Here is a 5,901-nt window from a genome sequence, read left to right on the forward strand (position 1 = left end):
ACCCCCTTTTCTGCAAGGACGACAACAAAGGGAACCCCGGACACGCAACGCAAGTACCTTATTTATATTGAAAAGAGAAGTATCTTGTGTTTTGTGCTTACAAGTTAATGTCTTAAACTGCCGATCTGTTGTGATTGAAGTGTTTTCACTATACTTTGGATATTAATATCCATTGCAGAATTGATGTTATACGGCTCGTTCAATGAATCGCTGGCCGTCTCAGTGATCAGCCGTAAAACAGTGATTCTGTCCAAATTCCCTTTAAAATCTTAAATGATTCCCTTTGAGCTAAATTGACCTGTTTCCCTTACAAGAGGTGTAGATAGGACAAAGGTTAGCAAGATTGCATTGCTATCTGCGTTTATAGTTAGAGCATTGTTGAGAAAAAACAGGAATGTATTGGAAACACATGATAGATGTGGGAAAAAGAAGGTGTAAGGAGAGTGTGTGCGGAAAGGAAAATAAAGATACTTAAGTGCCTTGTCGGTGTCCTTGCCCAGTAGAGTCACACAGGTAGAGTCACAGGTATTCCACGTCAGTGCACAGATAACAAATAAATGCACATCTTATCAATTCTTGAGTAAATACAGCTGTGGACATCTTGACAGTTAGCACACCAAAAGCCTATAGCACGTGAATGTCTCAAATCGAAACTACTGCGGGACAGTTTGCCACTTAAGTGCAGTAAACAATCAATACAAATATCAAAAGCTTCTTCTTAGCCGACGGCTTTCATTCTAATTACAAATATGTGCAATCAAAATACAAATTACCGTATTGACTCGAATATAAGACGATGTTTTTTTCTTGGAAATACATCTGAAAAAACGCGGTCGTCTTATATTCAGGGTCTAGACTTTGACATGTCAATAATACACCCACAAAGAAGAAAAATAGAAAGAGTAAATTAAATAACCCTTCTTAACAGCAAATTCAAATCTAAACAACAGAAACGGAAACAAGGTGTTAAGCAAACTCTTACCCACTACCACCTACCTGACTCTGCCTGAGAGAAAAGATATACTTACCTAAGGATTTTTTTATATCTCTGAAATATATGATTGTATTCTTAAAAACAATATTGTATTACTGAATAAAATATTAGTCAATTATCAAAGAAAGAGAAAATATATAACCATAATATGGACTATTGTAGATGCTGTTATACTGTGCTACTCAGATACTGTGATTTCCTTCTCACGTCACTGATTTCACCATTAACTATTCACCTGAACAGTTTATGTTGTTGCATATGGTATCATTGTAATTCTTGACAATCAAAATATATGGGTAGACATCACCTTTTCTGTGTTATCATGTTTGATTCAGAAGATATGACACAAAATACATAATTTGGTAATGGCGGAAAGTAAAATGGCTGCCATGGCAACCACAAAGTGTTTTTGCAATGGCTCCAGTTCTGAAAATGTTCAGGGCCCCAAACTGTAGTGTACCAAGTGTACCAAGTTTCCTGCTTTTATGAAAAATTGAACATATCACCTCAAATTTTGCACATATCACCTGGACTATAGAAACTTGCTTTCTGTTGCTTGAAAATCTTTGTGTAGCCTTAGAACTTCTAATGTAATAAAACCGTTTTCTTCTCTATAGCTTCTGTGAGAGTTCTGTTGACTTTGCCATATTTGCTACTCTTTTTAAGCACATGCAAGGGCTAAGTTTATGTATGTGTAACAGCTCAACTAATTCTGTTTTCTAATAGAGTTTCTAAAGACTTCATTGTGTTTAAGACAATTTTGTTCCCCAACATAAAAGTAAGTGATTTAAAAACAGAAATGTTGAATAGGGGTTAAATAATTGTGACAGTTCTATTCTTAAAAAATCATATAACTAAAAAATATTACATTATACATTCAGGGCTGCATTAACAATAGGGTTAGGTGGGGCTGAAGCACCGGGGCTCGAACAAAAAGGGGGCCTGTGATAGGCTGTTGTGTAGATTGACTTGGCCGATCGCCAAAGCCCCACCATGCTCCCCACGTATTAGCGCTATTATTTAGTGGAGCTTTTCCGTAAATTCCATGCATTACCATTGAGATTTGGTTTACCAATCAAATGCATTTATTCTATATTTGACTTTTGAACGACCTGTACACGTATCTATTTATTCACCTCCAATCTTCACTTCATTCTGGTGTAATTCAGAAACGGTCACACAAAAAACAATCTTCGATAAATAAAAATGTTAGCTATTCTAAAAACAGAAGAAGACAAACAGCAGAGAAAACATGAGTTAGTCAGTAAAATCCCCAGCAGGTTGTTGTACTAAAGCTGATGATGGAGTGGAAATTGTGGAACAGCAAGTGGCCCGGCCACAAGGACCAGATAAAAACACAGCGTCATCGTCCCCACAGATTTGATGGCTTTATACTGCTTTTTTGTGTTTGAACAAACTCTATATATTCTGTATAAGGGTTGGGAGATATGTCAATTGTTTTGCGCGTCATGATCTAAGCTTATCATTTAAATGCATTTTAAGCATTGTGGTTTAAAAACACATTTTGAAACTGTTCAGGAACATTAAGCAGTGGGGCAGAATTCATTTTGATACACACACAATGCGTGTTAAGATGGTTACATCCTAATAGGCTCTGCGCGCACCTGCTCATACAGTGCCTGAGTTCTTTTTTGCAGCTTAAACGTTCAAATACACATAGTTATGTGTCAAAATGGCTTTGCCAGTATCCTCGTAAACACAGTCACAACAAAAACAGTAATTTGTGTCTTAAATAAGCATTAATAGTTAAAGATAAAATGTGTAGTACACTCTTAAAAATAAAGGTGCTTCACGATGCCATAGAAGAACCTTTTTGTCTAAATGGTTCCATAAAGAACCTTTAACATCTGAAGAACCTTTCTGTTTGACAAAAGGTTCTTTGTGGCGAAAGAAGGTTCTTCAGATTACAAAAAAGTAAGAAAGAGATGGTTCTTTAAAGAACCTTTGACTGAATGGTTCTTTGTGGAACCAAAAATGGTTCTTCTATGGCATCGCTTGAAGAACCTTTTGAAGCACCTTTATTTTTAAGAGTGTAGTAGATCCTGGCAGGGCCGGAGTGGGACTCATTTTCACCGCTGGAGTATCATGCCTTAGACCGGCCCACTTTAGTTCACGACTGACTATATTAAAATAACATAATTAAAACTTCAGTATATAAGTCTGCAATAGTGAAATGTTCTCTACAGCCTTGTAATTCATTGTATTTTTCAAAAATATCATAATTTTTTCTTATATTCACTCAATGACAATCCTACCTGCCCATTCTGGTGTGTTGGGCTCATGACTGGTGCTTGGTAGCATGACTGGGCCTGCCTCTTCACTGTTAGCAGCAAACTGGACTAGAGGCTGCTGCTGCTGAAGAGGTACAAGAAAAGTTTGATGCCTAAACATGAACCATGGTTTGCAGACAACGTTGTTTTGCACGGCCTCTAGCTTCTTGCACTGCTCCTAACTAGCTTAATGTTAGCTTACCGGCCATCTCCGTCTTCATTTGTTGTACTCTCGCTGGTTTTAATAAAAAAGTTACTCCGCTTAGTCTTTTTTTATGGCCTTTTCAGCACTGCATTTGCGCTTTCTATTATCCATTTTTATCTCTTATTTTTTTGCTTGCATATCTCCAACAACTGACTTTTTTGTTTTTTGTTTTTTGAGCAAGGTGCCGCTGTCGGGGGAGTCAAAAGATAATTATGTCATTGTTAACCTGCTGCACTCTGTGAGTGGGGCTGCAAGAAAATAATGAATAAAAAGATTGGGGCTACGATAAAATAATAAATAAAAAGAGTGGGGCTGCTGTGAGTGCAGGCAGCCTAGGGACAGCATCCATATTTCAACCCAGTGGCATGACAGCACTGGCCCTCGCAGCCAAAAAACAGACCGGCCCACTGAGTATTCTCCCGGTGCTCCCGATTAGCCAATCCGGCCTGGATCCTGGCATTATATGATGAGATCTTAAAGGGAGAGTTCACCCAAAAATTTAAATACTGTCATCATTTACTCAGCCTCAGGTTATTATAAACCTGTATGTATTTATTTGTACTTTTCAACATAAAATAAATTATTTTGAAGAATGTAAGTAACCAGAAGGTTTCTGGTCCCCATTGACTATATACAATAATGTATGTATTTATTTATTTATTTATTCTTACTATGGTCATGGTCATGGGGGCCCAGCAACTGTTTGGTTACCAGTATTGTTCCAAATATATTCTTTTGCATTCAACAGCATAAGTAAACTCAGGTTTAGAACAACAACAGAATTTTCATTTTTGTGTGAACTATTCCTCTAAAGTCGCCTAATATAGCTACTATTGCCATTTGTGTCAATAATGTAAATCAAACATCAGAAAGAAATTAATTCACTGTCCTTGACTGAATCACTTTTGTAAAATAAATAAGAATTAATGTATATTGAATTTATACAGTGAAGACTATTCAGTCTATTTGTACATTTAGGACAAGTTGATTTCTTTTGTATCTTTGTTCTGTTGTAATTTGTGAGGTCTCAATGCACCCTGTACACTGTAGAATCTAATTAGTCAGGCTTACTTAAAAAAGCATGCAAACCGATTGCCTTCATAGGAATAGTATGTTGTACTGACGAATGCTTAGTTAGTATAGTTCACTTACACAAGAGTTCTAGTAACTAAAAAAGGGAGTACTTGATAGTTTACTTTAGGTTTACTCTTGGCTTATTATAGCTACTCAGAATTATTAACTCCCAGAGTGTATTGCGGCATGAATAAATTATGCAATTGTTTTGTTGTTGTTTTTTTATTTGTCAATTTTATTTGCTGTCTTGTGTCAGTAGTAGCACAACAAAAAGAGCAAATAAAGTGGTTATTGTTATTGTTGAAGTCTGTGTGTGAGTCATGTGAGCATGATCGATTGCAATATATTGCCACAAAAAAAAGTTTCACAAGGTGTTTATGAATAACAATAAAATTGTAAAAAGATTGTTAATCAACGTGAAACAGAGGCTAGCTAATGATTTAATTAAAAGTTAGGTCACCTTCTAAAAGTAACCTATTTTTACTTCCCTTTCTTTGAAACCAAATAACTGTGATTTCATGTTGCATCAATAGGAAGAAAATTATAATAATATAAATGAAGTTCCAAGTGCCCAACAAAAGAGAGCACTAATCACTATAATGGTGAGTTCAAACAAAAACAAACACGCTTATGTGATGTTCTCTCACATTTTTCAGTTGTATTGACAATTCAACATTCAAGATGACTTTGGCAAACAAGTGAATGCAACTAAAGAAAGAGAACTGCAGAAGTGGAGTAAATTAGTGAAAAGTCTATTAAGAATTGGCCCGCCTCAAAAACTATTTTTCTTCGTCTTCTTCTTCTACTGTTGTTTTGTTGTACATTAGCAACATATTAGTGCACTGCTGCCTACCTTCGTGGAGTGGACTCTGGCGAGAAACGGGTCGCCACTCACCATCGGCCCCGTGGATGATCTCGCCGGATCCACTTCGGAGCCAGAGCCCAGCCCACCATCTCCCACGGAGCATCAGCCTGAGCCCACTGATGACGGAGAGCCATTTCCCGCCGCGATCCGCGAGCCAGAGCGAAGCCAAGCGACTGAGCGGAGGATCGCCTCGGATGTTGAGCCCAACCCGTCAGACCAGGTGCGAGAGCCGGTGACAGTGCCCACCACGAGGGAGCAAGCCGTGGACGGTGTGAGCGCGGAGAGGAGCTGACTATGGAGGGACATAAGGGCCAGAATATGGAGGGAATTCAGTGGAATTCAGTGGACGAGGAGGAGAGACCTCGGAATCCTCAGTTTAGCCCAGGAAGGGCTCCCGATCCCCTGTCGAGCCTAGGAATGGCTCCCGATCCCCTGTCGAGCCTCGGAATGGCTCTCGATCCCCTGTCCAGCC

Source organism: Sinocyclocheilus rhinocerous, unplaced genomic scaffold (assembly GCF_001515625.1).
Source record: "Sinocyclocheilus rhinocerous isolate Xijiao unplaced genomic scaffold, SAMN03320098_v1.1 scaffold974, whole genome shotgun sequence".
Classification (NCBI taxonomy): domain Eukaryota; kingdom Metazoa; phylum Chordata; class Actinopteri; order Cypriniformes; family Cyprinidae; genus Sinocyclocheilus; species Sinocyclocheilus rhinocerous.